The sequence below is a fragment of the Solanum stenotomum genome, chromosome 9 (assembly GCF_019186545.1).
Source record: "Solanum stenotomum isolate F172 chromosome 9, ASM1918654v1, whole genome shotgun sequence".
Classification (NCBI taxonomy): Eukaryota; Viridiplantae; Streptophyta; class Magnoliopsida; order Solanales; family Solanaceae; genus Solanum; species Solanum stenotomum.
Window position 1 is genome coordinate 24,998,945 of NC_064290.1, and position 25,366 is coordinate 25,024,310.

Sequence of the window (25,366 nt, forward strand, 5' to 3'; positions counted from 1 at the left end):
TAGCTCCATACTTAGCATCTTCAAAAATCAGGTACTTGAACCCTCGCAGTCTCACTGTACGGATCAACAGTACAGTCCATAGATCAATCTACGGACCGTCAATGGGCACCGTGGTTCCACACTTGGTCAGATTTCCCTGATTTGTCCTCAACACATTCCTGCTGATCTACGGTCATCACCTACGGACCGTGAATGGACCTACGATCTGTAGATGACCTCCGTGGATGCCTTTTTCTGCATTTCCTTCAGCTGTCTCTAAACTTCCGCGCCTGAACACCTTTCCTGCAAAACATGATAAAACACATAAAAACAATATAAAAAGGCCCTAGACACACACAACTTGTAAGTGAAATGTATTAGAAATACCGTAAACTCACGGTATATCAACCACAAAGGATGATTCGGAACCATGACGGACCATGACACCACCCTTGGTGGAATCCACTAGTTGGACACCTAACCGGGCCAACCTATGTACATCACGAACTAACTCCTTCTTCTAATCCTCTATATGAGCCACACTACCCATAGACAATCGGCTTAGGACATCTTCAACTACATTAGCCTTGCCGGGGCGGTAAAGGACACTCATATTATAATCCTTTAGAAGTTCTAACCACCTTCTTTGTCGGAGATTCAAGTCTTTTTGGGTAAACACATATTGAAGACTCTTGTGATGGGTGAAAACATCTACATAGACCCATATAGGTAGTGCCTCAATATTTTCAAGGAAAACACCACCGCCGCTAATTCAATGTCATGAGTTGGATAATTCTTTTCATGTACCTTGAGTTTTTTCGAAGTATAGGCAATCACTTTACCATGTTGCATAAGGACACATCCCAAACCCACTCGAAAAACGTCACAATATACAATAAACCCCTCGGTACACTCCTGAAAGTTCAACACCGGAGCAAAAGTAAGTTTATCTTTCAATTCTTCGAAGCTTTTCTCACAAGCCTCCGACCACACAAACTTAGCTTTCTTTCGAGTCATGGCCGTCAACAGAGAAACAATGGAGGAAAATCCCTCAACAAACCTCTTATAGTAACCGGCCAAACCCAAAAAGTTTCTAATATCGATAGGACTTAGAGGTCTAGGCCAACCCTTAACCGCATACATCTTCTTAGGATTTACCTCAATACCCTTGCTTGACATAATATGACCAAGGAAGGCTACAGACCTTAGCTAAAACTCACACATACTAAACTTCGCATACAATTGGTGGTCTTTAAGGACTTACAATACAATCCTCAAATGGTTCATGTGCTCATTTTCACTCCTTGAATAGATCAAAATATCGTCAATAAACACTATCACGAACATATAAAGGTAGTGTCTAAACACCCTTTTCATTAGTCCATGAATGTCGTCGAGGCATTTGTCAACCCAAACGACATAACCATAAATTCATAGTGACCGTACCGGGTCCTAAAGGCCGTCTTGGGAATGTCAACCCCTCTTACCCTTAGTTGATGGTAACCCGAACGAAGATCTATTTTGGAGAAATAGTTAGCCCCTTGAAGTTGATCAAACAAATTGTCAATCCTCCTAGGAAGAGGATACTTCTTATTTATAGTCGCCTTGTTCAATTGGCGGTAGTCAATACACATTCTAAGGGAGCCATCCTTCTTCCTAACAAACAAAACCGGAGCACCCCATGGAGATATACTCAGTTGAATAAAGCCTTTGTCTAACAAATCCTTGAGTTGTTCCTTCAATTCTTTCAACTCAGCCGGATCCATTCTATACGGAGGAATGGATATAAGTTGTGTATCCGGCATGAGATCAATGCCAAAGTCTATTTCTTATTCGAGAGGAATGTCGGGCAAGTCATCGGGAAAGACTTCTGGAAACTCACTCACCACAGGGACCGACTCTAAGGAAGGGGCTTCAGACTCAACATCCTTAACCCTAACAATATGGTAATTACACCCCTTGGAGATAATTTTCCTAGCTTTGAGACAAGAAAAAAATTGACCTTTAGGGAAATATCCCCCCCTTCCACTCTAAAGTAGACTCATTTGGAAATTGGAACTTTACTACCCAAGTCCTACAATCAATAAAGACATAATATGCATGCAACCAATCCATACCCAAAATTACATCAAAATCTAACATGTCTAACTCCACTAAATCAACCAAGGTAACTTTATGGGACAAAGAAATAAGACAAATCTTATAGACTTTTTTTGCCACTACCGAGTCACCAACCGGGGTAGAAACCGAAAAAGGTTCTTCTAACACATCGGGGAGTATTTTAAATTTCATAGCCACAAAAGAGGTAACAAATGACAAAGTGGCACCAGGATCTAACAATGCATAAACATCAATGTAAAAGACTTGCAACATACCCGTTACTACATCCGTGGAAGTCTCTTGGTCACCTCGGGATTGAAGAGCATAGAAGCAATTCTTCTTGGGAGCATCAGAATTTGAGCCACTAGGAGGGACTTTCTTGCCCTCTTATCCTTGAGCCCTTAGCATGGGATAATCTCTCTTCATATGGACGTTCTTCTCACAACTATAGCAACCATTCATTCCAACTAGACACTTGTCATCATGCTTTTTGCCATACTTTGCACAATTAGGTCTATCAACATAAGTACCACCACTATTACCTCCTTGTGGCTTATGGTTAGACACACTATCTTTGTTGACCCTTGGAGTACTAGAGGAGCCTTGATTGGAAATATTTCTATTGAACCTTGGTCTACCTTGGAAGAATTCCCATCATCGGTCCTTGGCTTCTTCACTTCCCTATTCACTTGCTTGAGCTTTTGTTCCTCAATTTGTTCGGCATGAACCAAGATGTGAAATATTCATACTTGGGATGAGCATTGACGAACTACATTCATTGACTACCAAATCAGATATCCCTATAACAAATTTGTTCATCTTTGCCCTAGAGTCTGCTACCAAGGTTAGAGTATATTTGTAATGACCCTCCTGGTCATTTCTGTGTCTTGCCTTCTGTGTGTCATTTACAGCGTTCCTATAGCGGCCCTAAGTCATTTATGACTTGATGGGATTGAAAGTTTGGTCACCTGGTCGTTTGTTTGGTTATGGTGTGAGTTTTAGTGTTTTGGAGCTTATGAACCTTGAATGATCCTTTTCGATCAAAAGTTCAAGAAGACGACCTCAGAATATAATTCTGACGGTTCCATTAGCTCTGGAATGGCCAAATTAAGCTAGTAGCATAGTTGGCTCGAGTATCTAGGCCTTCGATGTGAGTTTGGATCATTAGGCGTTTTAGCCTTTGAAATTTGGCATAAGATTGACTTTGGTCAATATTCATGGAAAACGCGCTCTGATGAAAATTTCGTCAGCGCGGTTAGCTCCGGAATGTCAAGTTTGGTCTAGATTGACCCTTCTTTTGTGTCTAAAGGTTTTTGATATTTTTCTGAGCTCTTTTATGATTTTTGACTTAAAATGGCTTTTGGAAGTGGGACCCACATTTTATCGAGATGACCTATGCTGGAAATTTCGACTGCACCGTTGAGTCCAAAATATCAAATTTGGAATAGTTGCATATCTCGTTTGCATGCACAGGGTTCCGAACGAGATCAGAGCACCCCGTCGGAGTTTTTAGTTTTTGGGAAAAGTGCAGAAAATCTGCTATAAGATGCAGAAAAACCAGCAACTTTTCCCCAAACTTAAACCCTCATAACTCTCTCATCTCTCAACCGATTTGGGCGATTCAAAAGGCAAAGTTGTGAGATTTTTTGAGGACAACGCGTTGGTGAGATCGGATAGTGATTTGGGGTCCCAGTTTGAGGTAATTTTCGTAAAATACCTGCTGCCACGATCCTTTTTGAGAGCTTAATTTTGGGAATTTTTGAGACTTGATATCTCAGTCATTTTCGATCCGATTTTGGTGATTCTTGGGGCTATCTTGAGTGGTTTTTCAAGGAGAACGCTTTGGCATGGTTAGATTTCATATTTAAATTTTGTTGGAGGTAAAAAATTGTGGTTTAGCTGCTGTCTTGGCTCATTTCGAGCTCAATTTTGGGAAATTTTAGAAGGTGATTTCTTGGTCATTTTATGTGCGAATCTGGTGATTCAAAAGCCTAGATTGTGTGGTTTTTTGTGAAGATCGTCGTGGTGTGATTGGTTTCAGTATATGGACCCTCGTTTCTTGTATTTTTCTTGTAAATAGCTATTGTTGTTGTTGTTCCGTTTTAGTGTAAATTGGGTTTTGGTTGCATGTTGATATTGTGTTGTTCCCGAGCCTTGAATTGTGTCCCATTTTGGGACATGAGCTGGGGGAACTGGTTAGGACCTACTTTTGGGGTTAATTTCAGAATTTTCAGTGCGGGTCCCACTTTCCCCGTTTTGACCCCGAAATTGGTCCATCTCCGTTTATTGTAATTTTGGTATCTAAACGACCGTAATAATGTCGTGACTCTATTTTTGATAGCGAGGAAGTGTTTCAAGGATGTTTGAAAAGGGAAAGCTCTGGAGAAGTGATTTTGGAGCGCGTGTGATCGGCCTACGGGTAGGCTACAGTTTCCCTCTCTTAGATTGAGCTCGAGAATGTGAATGCATGTTGATTAGTTGGGATTTGGGTTGGGTAGTTATTGAATCTTGCATAGGTGTTAAGAAATCATGTTTTTGGCCTATTTCGGGAATTATCGGGTAACTGTGAGCATGCTTTGTGTTATTAATGGACCCTTCTCGCTATGTGGAGTGCTTGCATGCTTAATTATTGTTTATTTGAAGCATGTTGGGCCTTATTTTAGGTTTGACTAGGGCTTACCTTAGAAATACATGATTCGGATCTGATAGGCCTTAGTTTTGTCCCGACGTCACTCGACCGACTTAGATCCTTGTAGACTAGTGTAGCATAGTTGAGCCTGATAGTTTGGGCCTTAGCTAGGCGATAGGTTTTCTCCGATAATAGTTATCCTTATTTCCCCGATGTTACAGCTTCAAGAGTTACGTCGGCGACACTAGTTCTGCTTCACGACTTGAATTTGATTTTCGATTCGGTTCCAAGGACTTTCATTGATTGGTTAGGTGTGGACGGTGATCCATGAACATTTATGAGAATAGATCGATTGGGACTCTTTCAGCAGCTACAGTGGCACCTTTATAGAGCATCCAATTAGAGTTCCGGCCTCTATTGCCCAGATACTTATCTAGAGCATCCGGTTAGAATTCCGGCCTCTATTGCCCAAATACTTATATAGAGCATTCGGTTAGAGTTCTGGCCTCTATTGTCCAAATACTTATAGAACATCCAGTTAGAGTTCCGGCCTCTATTGCCCAGATACTTATATAGAGCATCCGGTTATTTTTCCAGCCTCTATTGCCCAAATACTTATATAGAGCATCCGATTAGAGTTCCGGCCTCTTATACTTGTTACTTGTGATTGGTTACTTGGGTACTTCTGCTAAGCATCCGGTTCGAAGTCCGGCCTCCGTACTGTCAGATTCTACTAATTAGGGTTGAGGTTCTAGTTCGATGTTCTTCGTTCTTGGGTTCTTATATGCAATTCTCTTTAGTTATAGTTATTCTGTGTACTCGTCGGGCTTATGGGGGTCCGTTCAGGTTTTTATTTAACTTGCGCACGAGTGTACCTTCTGGGCTTATAGGGGTCCAGTTAAGTATAGTTTGCTTATAGATTACTTTAGTTAGTTCTTTGTACACTCGTGTCCATTCCATTGTTAGTTAGAGTTTCGTTCTTGATTTCGATTTGTGTTATTCCTTCTTTTCATACTGCGCCTTTGCTTTTCAAGTTCAGTCGGCTTATGATGCCTACTGGATACCTGTTATTTTGGTACTCATGCTACGCTCTGCATCTGTTTCGTGATGTAGGTCCGGGCACTAGTAGCCGACATTGATCGAACTTGGAGCAAACTGATCTGGAGATGGGAGTGAGCACACGGCGTTTTGTACTATTTTAGTCTCCATCTGTATATATAGACTTGTCTTTTACCTTCCGAGACAGTCCAATCTCTGTTGTCTAGTTTTAGGACTTGTACTCATTTTGTTAGTAGCTCTGTACTAGTGACTTCCAGGTTCTGGGAGGGATCTTTATTTGTATATATGTTTTTGGTTTTCTTCTGCCTGTTTATATTGTTATTTGTCTACTCTTGTTTAGTTTCTACCCTCAGACTCATTGCTTGTTTTTTCGGGTTCGGGTTGGCTTACCTGCTGGTGGGTTATAGTAGGTGCCATCATGACTTGAAAAATCAAGTCATGACAGCAGGTAAAGGCCGAGTATTTGAGGCCTGGTGGCGAGTTCCAGAGATTACCCATTCCAGAGTGGAAGTGGGAGCGTATCACTATGGACTTCATTGTGAGGTTGCCTCAGACTTCTAGAGGTGTTGACAACATTTGGGTCATCGTGGATCGATTGACCAAGTAAGCACACTTCCTTCCTGTTCATACTACTTTCAGTGCCAAGAGGTTGGCTCGTATCTACATTAGGGAGGTGGTACGTCTTCATGGCGTGCCTGTTTCTATTATTGGGCACCCTTGTCCACCTTAGCACAACTTTTCACCCACAGACGAATGGCCAGTCGGAGCGTACTATTCAGGTCCTTGAGGATATGTTGCGGGCCTATGTTTTTGGATTTTGGAGGTCAGTGGGACCAATTATTTCCTTTGGCGGAGTTTGCGTACAACAATAGCTACCACTCTAGTATTCAGATGACCCCATTCGAGGCCTTATATAGTAGGCGTTGTCGCTGTCCAGTTGGTTGGTTTGAGTCTACAGAGTAGGCTGCGTGGTATAGATTTTCTTCAGGAGGCTCTGGATCAGGTGAGGGTGATTCAGGATAGGCTCGGGATGGCTCAGAGTAGGCACCAGAGTTATGCGGATCAGAGGCGTCGACCTTTGAGATTCTCTGTTGGTGACCGGATATTCCTCCGTGTGTCGCCCATGAAGGATGTGATGAGGTTTGGGAGGCGGGGCAAGCTTAGCCCCAGGTACATTGGGCCTTTTGAGATACTCCGGACAGTTGGGGAGGTTGCTTATGAGTTGGCCCTACCTCCAGCATTTTCAGCCATCCACCCAGTGTTTCATGTTTCGATGCTGCGGCAGTATGTTATTGATGAGTCCCATGTGCTCCAGTATGATGCAGTCGAGTTGGATGATCTTTGACATTTGTAGAGGAGCCAGTTGCCATTCTAGCCAGAGATGTGAAGAGATCATACTCGAGAGCCATTCCTGTTGTTAAGGTCCGTTAGAGGCATCATACAGTCGAAGAGGCTATCTGGGAGACCGAACAGGAGATATGAGAGCAGTTTCCCGGCTTGTTTGAGCCTTCAAGTACTTCTTGATCCTTTCTTTCGCGGACGAAAGTCTTTTTTAGTAGTGGATATTGTAATGACCCTCTAGGTCATTTCTGTGTCTTGCCTTCTGTGTGTCATTTAGAGCGTTCCTATAGCGACCCCAAGTCATTTATGACTTGCTAGGCTTGACAGTTTGGTCACCTGGTCGTTCGTTTGGTTATGGTGTGAGTTTTAGTGTTTTGGAACTTATGAACCTTGAACGATCCTTTTCGATCAAAAGTTCAAGAAGACGACCTCAGAATAGAATTTTGACGGTTCCATTAGCTCTGGAATGGCCAAATTAGGCTAGTAGCATAGTTGACTCGAGTATCTAGGCCTTCGATGTGAGTTTGGATCATTAGGCGTTTTAGCCTTTGAAATTTGGCATAAGGTTGACTTTGGTCAATATTCTTGAAAAACGCGCTTTGATGAAAATTTCGTCAGCGCGGTTAGCTCCAAAATGTCAAGTTTGGTCTAGATTGACCCTTCTTTTGTGTCTGGAGGTTTTTGATATTTTTCTAAGCTCTTCTGTGGTTTTTGACTTAAAATGACTTTTGGAAGTGGGACTCACTTTTTATCGAGATGACCTCTGATAGAAATTTCGACTGCACCGTTGAGTCTGAAATGTCGAATTTGGAATAGTTGCATATCTCGTTTGCATGCACAGGGTTCCAAATGAGATCGGAGCACCCCGTCAGAGTTTTTAATTTTTGGGAAAAGTGCAGAAAATCTGCTATAAGATGCAGAAAAACTAGCAACTTTTCCCCAAACTTAAACTCTCATAACTCTCTCACCTCTCAACCGATTTGGGCGATTCAAAAGGAAAAGTTGTGAGATTTTTCGAGGACAACGCGTTGGTGAGATCGGATAGTGATTTGGGGTCCCTGTTTGAGGTAATTTGCGTAAAATACCTGCTGCCACGATCCTTTTTGTGAGCTTGATTTTGGGAATTTTTGAGGCTTGATATCTCAGTCATTTTAGATCCGATTTCGGTGATTCTTAGGGCTATCTTGAGTGGTTTTTCAAGGAGAACGCTTGGCGTGGTTAGATTTCATATTTAAATTTTGTTGGAGGTAAAAAAATGTGTTTTAGCTGCTGTCTTGGCTCATTTCGAGCTCAATTTTTGGGAAATTTTAAAAGGTGATTTCTTGGTCATTTTTGGTGCAAATCTGGTGATTCAAAAGCCTAGATTGTGGGGTTTTTTGTGAGGATCTTTGTGGTGTGATTGGTTTCAGTATCTGGACCCTCGTTTCTTGTATTTTTCTTGTAAATAGCTATTGCTGTTGTTGTTTCGTTTTAGTGTAAATTGGGTTTTGGTTGCACGTTGATATTGTGTTGTTCCCGAGCCTCGAATTGTGTCCCATTTTGGGACATGAGCTGAGGGAACTGGTTAGGACCCACTTTTGGGGTTAATTTCAGAATTCTAGCGAGGGTCCCACTTCCCCATTTTGACCCTAAAATTGGTCCATCTCCGTTTATTGTGATTTTGGTGTCTAAAGGACCGTAATAACGTTGTGACTCTATTTTTGATAGCGGGGAAGAGTTTTGAGGATGTTCGGAAAGGAAAAGCTCTGGAGAAGTGATTTTGGAGCGCGTGTGATAGGCCTACAGGTAGGCTACGGTTTCCCTCTCTTAGATTGAGCTTGAGAATGTGAATGCATGTTGATTAGTTGAGATTTCGATTGGGTAGTTATTAAATCTTGCATAGGTGTTAAGAAATCATGTTTTTGGCCTATTTCGGGAATTATCGGGTAACTGTGAGAATGCTTTGAGTTATTAATGGACCCTCCTCGCTATGTGGAGTGCTTGCATGTTTAATTATTATTTATTTGAAGCATGTTGGGCCTTAGTTTAGGTTTGACTAGGTCTTACCTTAGAAATACATGATTCGGATCCGATTGGCCTTAGTTTTGTTCCGACGTCGCTCGACCGACTTAGATCCCTGTAGACTTGTGTAGCATTGTTGAGCCTGATAGTTTGGGCCTTAGCTAGGCGATACATTTTCTCCGATGATAGTTATCCTTATTTCCCCGATGTTACAGCTTCAGGAGTTACGTCGGCGACACCTGTTCTGCTTCGCAATTTGAATTTGATTTTCGATTCGGTTCCAAGGACTTTCATTGATTGGCTATGTGTGGATGACGATCTACGGACATTTATGAGAATAGATCAATTGGGACTCTTTCAGCAGCTACAGTGGCACCTTTATAGAGCATCCGGTTAGAGTTCCGGCCTCTATTGCCCAGACACTTATCTAGAGCATCCGGTTAGAATTCCGGCCTCTATTGCCCAAATACTTATATAGAGCATCCGGTTAGAGTTCCGGCCTCGATTGTCCAAATACTTATAGAGCATCCGGTTAGAGTTTCGGCCTCTATTGCCCAGATACTTATATAGAGTTCCGACCTCTATTGCCCAAATACTTATATAGAGCATCCGGTTAGAGTTCCGGCCTCTTATACTTGTTACTTGTGATTGGTTACTTGGGTACTTCTGCTGAGAATCCGGTTCGAAGTCCGGCCTTCGTACTGTCAGATTCTACTAATTAGGGTTGAGGTTCTAGTTCGATGTTCTTCGTTCTTGGGTTCTTTTATGCAATTCTCTTTAGTTATAGTTATTCTGTGTACTCGTCGGGCTTATGGGGGTCCGTTCGGGTTTTTATTTAACTTGCGCACAAGTTACCTTCTGGGCTTATGGGGTCCAGTTAGGTATAGTTAGCTTATAGATTACTTTAGTTAGTTCTTTGTACACTCGTGTGCATTCCATTGTTAGTTAGATTTTCATTCTTGACTTCGATTTGTGTTATTCCTTCTTTTCATACTGCCTTTGCTTTTCAAGTTCAGTCGGCCTATGATGCCTACTGGGTACCTGTTATTTTGGTACTCATGCTACGCTCTGCATCTGTTTCGTGATGCAGGTCCGGGCACTAGTAGCCGACATTGATCGAGCTTGGAGCAGACTGATCCGGAGACGGGAGTGAGCACACGGCGTTTTGTACTATTTTAGTCTCCATCTGTATATATAGACTTGTGACTTGTCTTTTACCTTCCGAGACAGTCCAATCTCTGTTGTCCACTTTTGGGACTTGTACTCATTTTGTTAGTAGCTCTGTACTAGTGACTTCCAGGGTCTGGGAGGGATCTTTATTTGTATATATGTTTTTGGTTTGCTTCCACCTGTTTATATTGTTATTTGCCTACTCTTGTTTAGTTTCTACCCTCAGACCCATTGCTTGTTGTTCCAGGTTCGAGTTGGCTTACCTGCCGGTGGGTTATAGTAGGTTCCATCATGACTTGAGAAATTGGGTCGTGACAATATATAGACAATTGGGTGAATTTAAGGGCATATTCCTTCACACTCAAGCCCCCTTGTCTAAGATTTATGAACTATTGCATCTTTCGTTCCTTCAACTCTAAGGGAAAGAACCTATCAATAAATACCGACTTGAACAATTCTCAATCTACCGGACCCGCTCCAACAGGTATTTCACCCTTTCATTGCTCATACCATACTTGTGCCACATCCTTCAATTGGTAGGCGGCTAGTTCCACCTTCTCTTGTGGAGACACCTCCATACCATCAAACACTTTAAAGATCTGATCTATAAACCCTTGTGGGTCTTCCTCCATTTTGGAACCGAAGAACATATGAGGGTTCATTCTTGTGAAATCCCTTATCCTTTAAACGGTTGTACTTACATTGGGGTTCACATGAGGCCTAGCATCTCTATAGACTTGGGATGTCACGGCTTTGGTCAATACTTGGAGAACCGACCTTATCTCCATATTTGTGATAGCCCTTACATCAATAGGAGCTTGAGGAATTTGAGCATCTTGAGGACCTTAGGGAGGAACTCCCTCATTCACATTCTCTTCTTCCATCATTCTTGCAGTCGCCCTTCTTGTATTCATATCCTATAGACACAAGAAAAGGGTTAGGAAAAGGACTTCATAGAGTTAAAACTCTAAGGCACGACTAAAGAGTAATGAAAGAAGTGAGTTTTCCTAAGAATCTTATAGCCTCTCATTCATAAATGTGGCACACTTCACACTTATGAACAAGACTCTACTAGACGTGGTTCATGAGATATCATCCTAGAATTATTCTAAACCTTGTGCTCTGATTACCAAGTTTGTCACGACCCAGGGGTACCCCCTAGACGTAACATGGCGTACTCGACCCTGAAGGGGTCTCATACAAGCCATTAGCATAATCATAAACATAGGTAACAAAAATAACACGGAAAATTTAAAACTTTTACAATCAAAGTTCTTTCTTTAATATTCAAAAATAAGAGTCTAATATTATATCAACGAACCATCTACTACAATAAAATCTCAAATAAGGTCATAGCCTTTTTACAATAAAGTCTCTAAGTAGAACATATGAAAGGAAACTAGAAATAATATCTCTTGTCCTCGAACCATGAGGACTCACCAAGACAAAGAGAGAATAGATCCAAGCCTTCAACCAAAGAGAAGCAACCTCAACGACCGAAACCTATACTCATAGAGAAAGATAGAAAATATGGGTTAGCACAATTAATGTACTAAGTATGGAAGCCATGCATAGAAAATCCATAAAACATGCAAAAAAGGGGCATTTAGTTGAATACATGCTTTTATCAAGTTTAAAAGCCATCATGCACATTTATGAAGAAACATAAGTCAAACAATACCATAAGCAACTCAAATCTATACTAGTGCCATGCAAAGGCAAGATCCCATAACCCTACCAAATGCCAAGTACCACTTTTAGATCACCAACATCATACATATCTTAACTTGACCTTATTAGTTGCCAACATCCATAGACAATGAGATATTCATATTCATAACTTGTAGCAAGTAAAGTCATCCTTAACAACAATACATATCATACATACATAAGTCATCATAGCATAAGAGAACCTTACCACAACCACTCTTGAAACCTACTTGTGCAATGCACAAATAGAGTCCCACACCCCCACTTATACTACGTAGTACCTCTTAAGAAGCCATAGTTATAGTTCATATTCTTGTCATATTCATATTCATATTCTTATCATATAGGGAAATATAGCATTAACCGACATAGACCATGTGAGCTACATGGAATCTGATGTCTTACCCCCACACCGAAAAGAGGTGTCCTACTTGCCTAAGGTAGAACTAACATATTAACTTTTAGGTGGATCCACTAGCAAAGACCTATGTAGGCATATAGTTATGAGATAGGGAGATTGCTACTAGAAACCCAGACTACTAACGTGAAGGTTTCCATCTCATGAGACAACTATATTGGGAACCCGTACTACTAGCGTGAAGGAACCCATCTCATACTCATATCCATTCGGTGCTAAGCGTAATTCCCTTTAACTTCATATTAAGTCTTTACTTAAGTTCATGTTCATGAAAGAATGCACTAGACACTCAAACCAACATGGTATCATAATAGCTCATAGATTCATTAGGTGAGAATGTCCTTTCAACCTTAGAATCATCAACACGTGATTAAACCTTTCACATCATATTCATAGTGTGTTCATGAGAATGACCTTCCATTCAACACAACAATATTGTCAAAGTCATAAACATATCATACATAGTCATGTGTAAGGTAGGGGAGAACTACCTTTCAACAATACCAAATTTACACAATCACCATAGGATCTTCACTGTCAAAGTGACTCATAAGTTCATACACAATTCTCATACAAATGTACAAACCCTCATACTTTTGCCCTTCAAGGGCCATGAATCACCATCAACCTGAACATATACAATTACTACATAATATAAGGGGAATTTCATGATTTAATAACTAATTCAACATAAACATAATCAATCTAAATACTACTAATATCAATCAATCCACATCATCAATTCATAATTTAACAATATGGGGAAATCATGGGTCCATGGGGGATTTTCACCATAATTCAACAAAAATCCATCAATCCAATCATAATTCATCATAACCAACCATAATCAACCATAAATAAATAATTGAAAATGTTTTGGAAGAAGACCCATGACATAGATTGAAAATCCTAGGTTTGGAGGAAATTGGAAATATTGAAAACCAACTTTTGAGGGGACTCTATGGGTGGAGTCTAACCATAGATGAAAATAAACCATATCTTGATTAGAAATCCCCAATAAATTTGAGGAAGAACCTTTGAAATCAACCAACCCTAGCTCCAATGGCTCATTCCTTCTTCTTTGTGTTTAGAGAGAGAAATATTGAAAGGAAGAGAACTTTTAGTTTTTATTTGGGTGTTTGTGAAAAATTACTTAGACTTTGGTATTTTGACTTAAAAACAACTTATATACTACCCCTAAAAATACCCAAAACAACCCCACTTTAATTGGACTAAAAAGGAATTGACTTAATTGTCCCTCACTTAAGGAACCCGTCCAGGCGCCATGAGGGACCTTCACGAGCTGTGGTGAGTACCATGAACCATAGTCCTGCTTGTGAGGGTGAGACAGCGACTAGGAATTTGGAACACAAGGCTCCCTCACCTAAGACATCTTCACGAGCCCCTTCATGAGTCATGGTGTTGACCACGATCCGTGGTCACACTCGTGAAGGGTGAGGCAGTATCTAGGCCACTCCGTGCCCCCAAGCCACCATACCCAAGTCTTCTTCACGATGGGCTCTACGAGCCGTGGTCCCTTCCGTAAAATTGAGGTAGTGGCTAACACTTTTGGTCGCCACTTTTCCATGGCCAAGGAAGCTTCACGAGACACCTTCATGAGCCGTGGTGTGGACCACGATTCGTGGTTCCACTCATGAAGGTCGAGCAATATGCTCCAAGCTAGGGGCAGCCTTGGCCTTTGGCCTTGGCTTGTCCCCTTTGCCTTGGCACTTGCCCCTTGGCCTTGTCCCTTGTAGCCCTCATTTCAACCCTAATTGGTCTTCTAGTATACGGGTAGTCATTTTATGATTTTTAACCCTTACGTTAGGCTCTAGTTTAACCTACTATTTTCTGGGGTGTTACACCTGATCATCATAACAACTGAAATGAACAAAACAATAAGACAAGACATAACCAAAGGGATCCTCCAGAAAGCAAGTAGGCTCACCAACTTACTGAGTGCTCAACTGGTTCAAAGAGGTGCTGAATGTTGATTCTAGTTACCTGTGTCTGCATCACAAAAAGATGCAAGCCAAATGGAGTCAGTACATTGAATGTACGAGTATGCAAGGGGAAAACTAAACATGACATAAGCTTTAAAAGAATATGAAAGGAACACTTACCTTGGCTTTACTCAACTCATGAATACTCAACTCAAATGCAAAGTAAAAACAACAATAAGGGTGCAGTTTATACAAATCATTTAAAACTGTAGGTAGCAACTCAATTTGTTAAAGAAATGCAATAACAACTCAGTTTACATATAAAGTAATATAATACTGTGGGAGTTTCTCTAATCGACAACCACCACTATGAGCCTAAGAGATGATGCATCGTCTCGCCCACGCTGCCAAAACTGTCCTATACTTTTCCGTCATATTGAATGCCTCAACTAAGTGGATCCACTAGTCTATGATAAAAAACACTAAGGAATCATCTAAAATGTATGATCCTTTCTACCCATGATGGCTATATGGTTTATGGAGACTTGAGTTATTATGAACTCGCGTCCCCATATCGGTGCTTAATACTACTCCCAAAATATACTCAACTCATATGTTTTAAAAACAAACTCTTTCTATGATTTGAGATAATTGCTCAAATGCTCTCTTGGAAATCGATGTTTCCTCTCTTGTTCAAATGAGAAAACATTTTAACTCTTCGAAATACTTAGTTCCCGTATAATCTTGCAAGAAATGAACTTTACTCTTAATATTTACTCAACTCAAAGCTTAAGTCTTAAAACAAAGTTAAAACGTTTGTAAAAGACTTTTGGAAAACTCTATGAACTTCTCTTGACTTGACTCTCAAATTTTCTTGAATTGAATTATAGATTCAAGGTTTATGATCTCATGTTTATGGATGATTTCATGATGTTTAGATGTACCTTGGAGTATACAAATCTATTAGAAAACATAGGTACGTTGCTAAGAAACTAGTACAGAAAGAAGTTGGAAAAGGTGGAAGAACTGTCGCCCCTGGCACTCTAAGAGGAGCGGGGCGCCAACCCTGAAATTTCAGAGGCTGACTTAGGGCGCTCTGGCTGGCGCAGTGCCCTAGAGGTCAAACTTCAGAGTGTTTGGGGCGCACTAAGAGGCGCCATGCCCCATCCCCTTCCCCAGATTTTTGACGAATTGTTTTCTTTGTTTTTCAACTCTAAACCCTCTAAATTCAATTGGTTCTTTCCCCAAACACTTAGAATCGACTATATGCTCAAAATACGTAAGATTCTACTCGAAATCACACCTAATTGCATGAATCAAACTAAAGAAACTTCAGTAACAAGAACCCACAAGATTTCAAACGAATTATCATCAAGAACTAATAATATTTGCTTTCAAAACAACACAATTTCACCAAATTAAATCATGATTGGCGCGTGGGTGAACTAACCCAACGCTATATGAGCTCACATACCTCGTAGGATTGAATCCTTGGTTAAATCCACAACTAAACTCGCACGATCTTAACAAATCTTGAACTTTCTTCTCTTTTCTCCTTTTTTCTCTTTTCTCTAAGCCCTAGCGGGTTTTGGTAAATGCATAAACTGATCTAATTCTGATTAGACCCCAAATAAACTCCTAAAAACAAAATAAAATAATTGGGTAAGGAAAAGACCAAACTACCCTTCCAAAATTTGGTTTTGACTTTCCTTATCTAGATAGCCCAACTTCAAATAGACATATCTCACTCATACGAACTCGGAATTAAGCAAACTCGGCAGCATTGGAAAGATAATCCAAATATATTTCCTACAGTATCTTGTAGCACACCTAACACATCCTGATCTAGAAGTTATGATCGTTTGAAGTTGACCAAAAACTTAAACTTAACATAACTTAACCAATTTTCCAGATTTTTCATTCTTTCCAAAACGACTCTTTCTAATTCTAGTTCTTTCTAGTTATTTCAAATAGTGAGATGTTAGATTAGATTCAGAAAGGAGTAAAGTTACATTTTAAAAGAACCACTACAAGAAAAATGACCTTTAGCGAAAGGAAATTCTGTTGTTAAAAGTCCAAATCCGGTCGTTAAAAGTCTATAACGATCGGACAAAAATTGGTCGTCACCAGTCGTTAAAAGCTCTGTCATTAAAAGTTAACGACCGGATTAATAATGCGGTCGTTAAAAAACATTTAGCGACAACAAGAAATACGGTCGTTATAACATTTTTTAGTGACCAATTTTTCCCTTCGTTAGTTGTCATTTTGGTCGTTAAAATTCTTTTTACGATGACAAATCTGATCGTTGATAGTGCTTTTTGCAACTAGATTTTACCTTTTCTAATTATCTATCAACTATCACTGACATCCGATTTTTGATAATTGATCATTATAGAAAACTAGTGACCAAATAATCAACATTATGATTATTCGTATGAAATTTCATAGTAAATTACAAAGAAGTGTAGTGTCGCATTACATAAAATTTCCTATCTTATTATAAGACATTAAATATCAACTCCTTACAAAAGAGAATAAAATTGTAATATGTATAAATGAGAATATCTCTGTAAATAATTCCTAAAACATAAACCAATAGGTTTGTCTTGTGCTTCAACTTGTTCTTTCATTTTCAATTGCTCATACTTCTACTTCACTCTGATCAGATGCAGGCCCGTTCTTCAAATTTAAAATTCTTGATCTGTCAAAATAACAAATTTATGTCAACTTGATAAGAAAATTTCTAATACATTTTTTCTACTATGTTTATCTCCTTTTCTCTTCAACAAAATCAAGAGTAACCACAAATAAAACAAACACAAATTTACAGGAGTCATCCATTGAATTTAGTAGAAAAGAGATCTAAAACATAATGGAAGCATGTCAAAAAGATAGAAAACAAAATTTATTCTATAAGAGAACTCACCAGATAGAGAACATAGAACCAAAAGATGGGTGGAAAGCAAAACTAACCACAAAGAAAGCTAATAAAGTACAAATATTTAAAAAAAAACATAGAGTGCCAAGTATTGGATCACAGTCCATGCCAACAAATGTTGGATTTTATAGAAGATAAAAATGCCAGATCTTTTGAACGGAAGATGAGTAGTGTACAACAACTTAAATACAATTGTCTATAATTTTTGACTTTTGATGCAATCTACAAGATGTAAAGGACGAAAATAACATGGTAGATTTCATAGTCACTATACAAAGATAGGACTTCCACAGTAGGAAACCTTCTTTTCGTTTATGTACGAAAGGTTTTCACTTATGTCTACTTCCTTAGCACCGCCTTAGTGCTAAGTTGTTCCACTTTTGAATATATAACATACTGACCTATTTTTTTTTATAAAAAAAATACATTTAAGAGTATATTAGTGCTATATTATTTTTTTGAGATATTTTCATAAATTTGGCCACATCCTTTTAAATCTAATTTAACAATTTCGAATATTAGGTATGGATTTGAGAACCAAGGGGGGAACAAATGACAAATTAAAATAAATGTTTACTACAACACCAGAACACACAAATCAATCTGCACACAAAAATAATTTAGGGATGAAAGAACTTGAGAAGGGAATAGATGTCAAAGGGGGGGGGGGGGGGGGGGGGGNGGTTGGAATTCACTAAAAGCTTACAGAATCAATAATGGAGTCCCAAAGCTGACGCCTTGCTTCCAAATATTTTGGATTTACATGAATGTCAAGAGTTAGTTGCGGTGATTTAGATGCTCTTGACAAAGTCAAGCCAGAAGATTGTTGGACCCTCGCCTTTAAAAACTGGATACAAGTTTTGAATATGTGGACAACAAGTGCTGGAAATACAATTGATCATGTTCGAAAAAGGTGGCACATTGCAGGATGCATTACTTGCCTATATAAAAAGAATTGTCCATAAAATGTATGACTAAGAGAAACTCTGAAGAAAATAAAGGATTGCATGTTGTTAATAATATTTACTCGACCGAAAAAAATGTTAATGTGCAAAGTAAAAAAACATTCACGTGCTAAAATTAAATCATTATGAATTTGCAGCATGTATGTTAAAGTAACTATTCTCTACTAATAAAAGATGAAGAGAGCATGTGTGTGGTGGAATCACTGTAGCTACTTCTACCTGGTGGTCTAACAAATATCTTATTTTGACAATATTCATTTTGAAAGATAAATAAGTAGTAACCATGAAAATTATAGTCCACGAATCAAGTACTCATAGCATAAAATATGTTTTATTCTTGAACTAAGAAGACAATCAAAGTTCAACAAATACATTAAATTATTTATGAAAGGATCAATTTTTGAAAGCTATAAATATATCCTCATTAAGTAACCATAGGTGCTGATGATACACTTTCACAGTATCACTGTCCAACATCACCTCATAACAATAAATTATCCATAATTTCTAAAATTGTTGACAATCTTATCGAATATGTTACGAGAGTTAAATGCATCTCCTATTTAATCCCAAAAAGCTGCACAAGGACTATTCTTTTACTTAGTTGTTGTTAACTTTTAATTCAACACTAACTTGGTGTTGTCAAGTAATTAAAATTATCTTATTTTCATGTCAAAAATATGTTTTTCCTTTATAAGATTAAATTAGTTGTTACAATCAGCATCCCTATCTTGGAGAGAGTGAAGAAACCACTGGAGAAATCTCTTGTTGAAGCTAGGCTTATTACTGAGGACATTCTTGCAGTTGAGGTTGTTGGGTCAAGCTCTCCAGTGCCTACAATTATGAGGATTTTGACAATGTTTTTGGGTAAGGAACAGAAGCGCACCATGAATGCAAGTGACTGTTTGGCCAAAGAATGTGCACTGCAATGCTCTATTCTCAGTCCTACCTTTAAAGTGCGGGAATTATAGGTCAATGAGACCTTCCCTTTCTCAATTTCATTATCATGGAAGGGGCCTACTCCAGGTGCACAAAATGGAGCTTTGAAGAATCATCAACTCACAATTGTTTTCTCCAAAGAAAATTCGATACCCAGTGTGAAAGCTCTAACATTCTACAGATCTGGAATATTTACAATAGATGTACAATATGTTGATGTTAGTAAACTGCAGGCACCAACAAAGATCAATACTTACACGATTGGACCATTCCAATCTGCAAAGGGTCAAAGGGCTAAACTAAACGTCAAAGTAACACTTTTTTGAAGAGGAAGATGTGGAAGTCCAAGTTGTGAAAGAGACAGCTAAGGAACCTGCCAAAATGGAAACAGATGAAACTTCAGTTGATGCTGCTCCTTCAACTACATCGGAAACTTCTGGAGTCTGGAGACAAACATGTCCATATGGAGACAGATGCTAAGGTTGAAGCACCTAAGAAAAAGGTCATGAAGACATCTATACCAGTGACTGAAATTGTTTATGGTGCAATGGGAACTGCTGATGTTCAAAAGGCTAATGCGAAAGAATTTGAAATGGCTCTTCAGGACCATGTAATGGAAGATACAAAGGACAGGAAGAATGTTACTGAGTCCTATGTTTATGACATGAGGGATAAGCTTTCAAATATATATCAAGAGTTTGTAACTGATTCAGAAAGAGAAAATTTTATTGCTAAACTTCAAGAAATGGAAGATTGGTTGTATGAAGATAGAGAGGATGAAACTAGGGGTGTTTACATTTTCAAGATTGAGGAGCTTAAAAAGCAAGGTGATCTGATATAACAACAATATAAGGAGTACACGGAGAGGGGTCCTGTGATTGACCAATTTATTTATTGCATAAATAGTTAGAGAATGTTTGATCACATTGATTTAGCGGAGAAGAAGAAGTTTGTGAACGAGTGTGTCGAGGCTTGAGGCTTGGTTTAGAGAGAAAAGCCAGCGTTAGGATGCTCTTCCAAAATATGACAACCCTGTTCATTTGTCAGCTGATGTTTGAAGGAAGGCAGAGGCATTTGATAGGGTCTGTAGGCATATAATAACAAAGCCTTTGCCAGCAACTCCTGATACACCGTCATGTCAATCACCTCAACGAGGTGAAAAACAACCTCCGAGTGAAGAGACTCCTAATGCAGGAAATGCAAATGCAACTATTGGTACCAGTGCTGGCAGCGAAGTACCACCTGCTGCCAAGCCAATTTAGATAGACAAATATGAGACTACGCCATGTTCTTTATGAGTTAAGTTAATTGTTTGATCTTTAAAGAGTTCATGAAGGTAAAGACTTGGTTCGATTTGTATTACTTTTTTCATTATACTTGCAACTTTAAAGGGACCTATAGTAGCAATCAACATTTTGTTGTTTAATTGGTGTGATCAATATCGGCCAGCCATGGCCTGTCAAGTTATATTATTGACAATGACACTCTAAAATCAAGATTTTCAAATGGTTTTTTAAATGTGAAATTCAATTGTTGTTCTTAAACAATAGTTGTTACCACTAACATCACTTGTGATCAAACACATAATATATGGGAAGAAGTGTTATCGCAAGAGATAAAATGACACTCAATAAGAAGATTTAGTGTTCATAAACAACTTAATATTTTAATAAGCTAGAGAGAAAGAACTATGATCAGTAAGCATATCATTTCACAATTATCTATATATATGACATTTCAACAACGATATCTCAATGTTCTACCAGTGATTCTTACAATTCTTTCAATCAAGAATCAATCAGATACACTAAAATAGGTAACTCACATAATTTTCTCAAAATCTAATATCTGGAAGACAATTGTACAATTGAAAAGAAAAAAATTTATATGCCAAACATATCCTTATTAAGCATGAATGCATCTGTTTTTATAGAAGATGTTCAGCATACCAAATTCTACAATTTGCACAATATAATAATTACACAGAAGCCAAATTGACCTCAAATTCACATAATAAATCACATGAACAACAGGACAACTGATAAATTATTTCATTTCACAACAAAAGACATCCAACTATTTTTTTTAAAAATTACCCAAATATCATAAAACTACCTAAAGAGCCTAAAATGTTCAGAAAAAGACAAACTTTAACACAAAAACAGTAAATGAATCGCATATCCAAAAGAAAGTATAAACAAAGAATAGAAAAATGATGATAAACACTAGAAACAGAGAAGAGGGAAAAAATGAGAGTCAGGTTATGCAAAGGGTCAAGTGTATTTATCTCATTCATAAAATTTAGCATTATACTTGAAAAATGAACGAAATGGATAGATTTTGCTCCAAAATTGAAAATTTTCAAATTGAATGTCCTCAATTTGATTTTCAAAGAAAATTCTACAACGATAAAAGTTACAACTTCAAGAAGAAATGATCTAAAAGTTACCTTGACAAGAAGGATAACAAACCCTAAGCCAAGACAAATTCACCAGATGTGTAGAGTGGGTGTCCAAGTTCAAACCGCCATCAGAGAAGGCAAGTCATTGCAATGAAGAATGGGAGTTCAAAGCTCCACCATAGAGGAAGGCATCGTTTTATTTGAGGAAGAGGGTTTTTTGATAATTTTATTTGGTTGGGGTGGGAGTGGGGTTTTTCACGCTTTGGGAAGTGTAAGAGAAAAAGGTTAAAAAACTCTGGTTCTTTTTTATTTAGGTTAGTTTTGTAGTAACCACACAAAGTTATATTTTTAACGACGGGTTATTTATCTTTTTTTTTTAATTGTAGAATTGACATTACACTTATAAAGACTGGAAAATAATCTGGTCGCTAAAAATACAACAATATCGACTGGATACATTACCCTTCGCTCAGAAATGGTCGTTAAAAGTCAAGTTTCTTGTAGCGAGGGACCTTTCGATGATTGTGTGTTTGACCGATTTTGCTGATATGTGTTGTTGAAGCCAACCCTCTGCGATCACGGAGGGGTGACCATGTTCACGGGAGGTCCAAGCCTTGACCTCCGTGTTCACGGAGTGAGGGGCGTATTAGCAGTGTCTTTAATGAGTTGTTCGTCCGCATTCGTGGAGGACCCTTGTGGAGAATATCTTCCAAAAATCGGGGTTTCAACCCTATTTCACCATTTTTGAGTTTTGAGAGCTTTGGAGTGGCGATTTGAACCAGGTTTTCGAGGAAAAATAGTTGGGTAAGATTCTTTACTCTAAATCTATTATTACCCATTAATATTTATGAATTTAAGTGTTCAAATCAAGCTTTTGAAATGAGTAATTTTGGGTTATCTTCAAGAACCCAAGAACTTAGTAAAATGGTAATTTTGATATGATTTCAACTTCTTTTTCAAAGTGATTTGCACCAAAGAGTTTCAAATGCCTTGGATAATGATTTCAAATAAAGAATTTCGAATTCAAACTTCATTTTTGAAATAGGGTTTCAAGTTGTTTGACCCACTTTTCAAGTAATTGGTGTGGGTATTGTTGTTTCCGAATATTTATTGTGAATACTTGATTGATATAAATTGTGTTGCTTTAGACATCGGTCGAAATGGGAAGACTGAAGTCGTGAAGTGACTAGTTGGTTGAATTAAGACAAGTGATCTCCTAAACCTTGTAATCTAGTAGAATTCATGTATTCCCTTCATTGTTTGTGTGTTGAGAGTAATGAGAATGAGGTGGAGGATCCATTGTTCCACTTAATAAATCTTGATGAATAAAAATGGGATTAAAGAAAAGGTCATGCGTTGATCATAATGCTTTGTGAATTACCTTGTTGTGACCCTGTTAAAGGATAACAAAAACCCCACATTGATGACTAATGACATGGGTGGACTCCTTATAAGGTTTGGGCAATCCTCCTCCCTATGAGCTAGCTTTTGGGGTGTGAGTTAGGCATAAGAACTAATTTCATATGGTATCAGAGCAGGAACCATCTCACCCAATGTTGGGGCCCCCCCAAAATCAAAATTGCACACGCACCAGATGCTAAGAACTGGGCGTGAGGTGGGATGTTAAAGAATGACAAAAGTCCCACATTGATGGTTAATGAGATGGGTGGACTTCTTATAAGGTTTGGACAATCCTCCTCCCTTTAAGCTAGCTTTTGGGGTGTGAGTTAGGCCTAATACCTAATTTATCAGACCTCTATTTGATTGATTGATGAAATGTTTGATAATATGAATGTGGACTTGAATTGTTGTCTCTTTCTTATGGTATGAACTTTCTTATCTGCATTGATTGTTGTACACCGTGATGAGACATATGAGGTAAAGCCAATAAAAAAAGTTCTAGCTAGTGATATAATGGTTTCGACTAGTGATATGATATAAAATCAATGAGAGATGGTTCTGGCTAGTGATATGATATGAAGCCGATGAGAAATGGTTCCGGCTAGTAGTATGATATAAAACCGATGAGAAATGGTTTCGGCTAGTAGTATGATATAAAACTGATGAGAAATGGTTCCAGCTAGTGATATGATATAAAGCTGATTGGAAATGCTTCCAGCTATAGATTGATTATTATGATTTGATGCATTTTGATGCTTATGTTTGACTTACGTGTTAATTGTGATTGATGCAGACGTTACCTGTGATTGAGCTATTTTACATTGAGATTGACTTACTTAATTCGTGTTAATTGTCTGATTGTGACTATTGGACGGTGATTATTGAGCCTTGTGAGCTGTGTATTGTAGAGTTGTTAGGTTGGGCAGACTTCTGTGCAAGTTGTAGTTTGAGGAGATTCGATTGGGATGAAAAGAGTATTTGATATCTAGCTAGTTAATTTGTTTATTAGGTTGCTTGCTGGGTACTGTGATGTTGGTACTCACTCCTTGCTTCTACACTTGTGCAGGTTCCGTGCCCGTTGTCGTGTGATTGCTCTTTCTCTCTCATCTCTGAGGCTTGTCAGAGAACAATTGAGAAGTAGTTGTTTGTCATTCCGGCGGACCCTCTAGTTCTTGTTTTCATGCTTTGTTCTATTTGAGAAATAAAGACTTGATACTTGTACTTATTTCTTAATTTCGCACTTTATGTATTAGTGATTTGTACACGTGACAACAAGATTTTGGGGTGTTAATAGAATGAATAAGTTTTTTCCTTTTTATCTTGTTCTTGCTTTATCTTTCCACATTTCTTTCGTTTTGTTGGGTTAAGGTTGACTTGTCTTGGTGGGATTAAAAAAGTGCCATCACGTTCATTTTTGGGCTGTAACAAATATTGTTGGGACCACCTCTTTTTCTATGAAGGATGCGCTCTTGGGCATCGTGTTCGTGGTTGGGTCCGTTTGCAACAAAATTTAAAGTGAAAGAAAACAAATTGCAATAACAAAAAAAATATATGAAAAAACAAGAATATTTTATTGATAAATCAATATGGGTATAATTTTGTTCCTCCCTTGATTCTTCTCTCTCTTATGATTTTCGTTCGTGACGTATTTATGGAACTAGGATGATTTAAATTTTATTTCTTTATAAATATTTCATGAATTTGTGTAATATTTAAGATGCTTTTTTAAGGGAATATAGTACACTTTATATCGGCGTGAACTAGGGTTTTGGGTTAGTAGCCTCCAAGAATCCTAACTGGAATCAAATACATCTTGTAGATTCCCAACTAGAATTGAACATGTCTTGAAGAGTCCACAAATTTTTAATATCTACAAATGCCCTTTGCTTCAAGGCTTGTCAGAGTATAGACTTGATGAAACTCAAAGATGAGACTTGAAGTATTGATCATTCTTCCACCTTTGCGATTTTGTGGCTACAGAATTAAAGATGTGATTTGTACTGAGAGAAGAGATGAAGGGCAAATCTGGTCGATGTGACAATTTGTTTGCCACAAATTTAAAGTGAAAGAAAACAAATTGCAATCACAAAAAATATATATGAAGAAACACAAATATTTTATTGATAAATCAACATGGATACAATTATATTCCTCTCTTGATTCTTCTCTCTTACAATTTATCCATGATTTGAGGACCGTTAGTGACGTATTTCTCAAAATAGGATGAATTAAGTTTGATATCTTTATGAATATTCCATGAATTTGTGAAATATTCGAGATGCATTTTCAAAAGAATATAGTACCCTTTATATAGGCGTAAACTAGGGTTTTGGGTTGAGTTGCCTCCAAGAATCCTAACTGAAATCGAGTAC

The 25,366-nt window shown here is 38.3% G+C and overlaps 1 long non-coding RNA gene and 1 pseudogene across 1 annotated transcript in view; one reads left to right on the forward strand and one right to left on the reverse strand.

Annotated features, from left to right (window-relative positions):
• LOC125877725 (uncharacterized) overlaps positions 1 to 21,861 on the reverse strand; it is a 29,345-nt gene extending 7,484 nt beyond the window's left edge. Inside the window, exon 1 of the long non-coding RNA XR_007447623.1 lies at positions 21,642 to 21,861. This is a non-coding gene — a long non-coding RNA (uncharacterized LOC125877725). The remainder of the gene's footprint in view (positions 1 to 21,641) is intronic.
• Positions 18,284 to 21,635, forward strand: LOC125877718 (heat shock 70 kDa protein 15-like; annotated as a pseudogene).
• Positions 21,862 to 25,366: the final 3,505 nt, after the last annotated feature.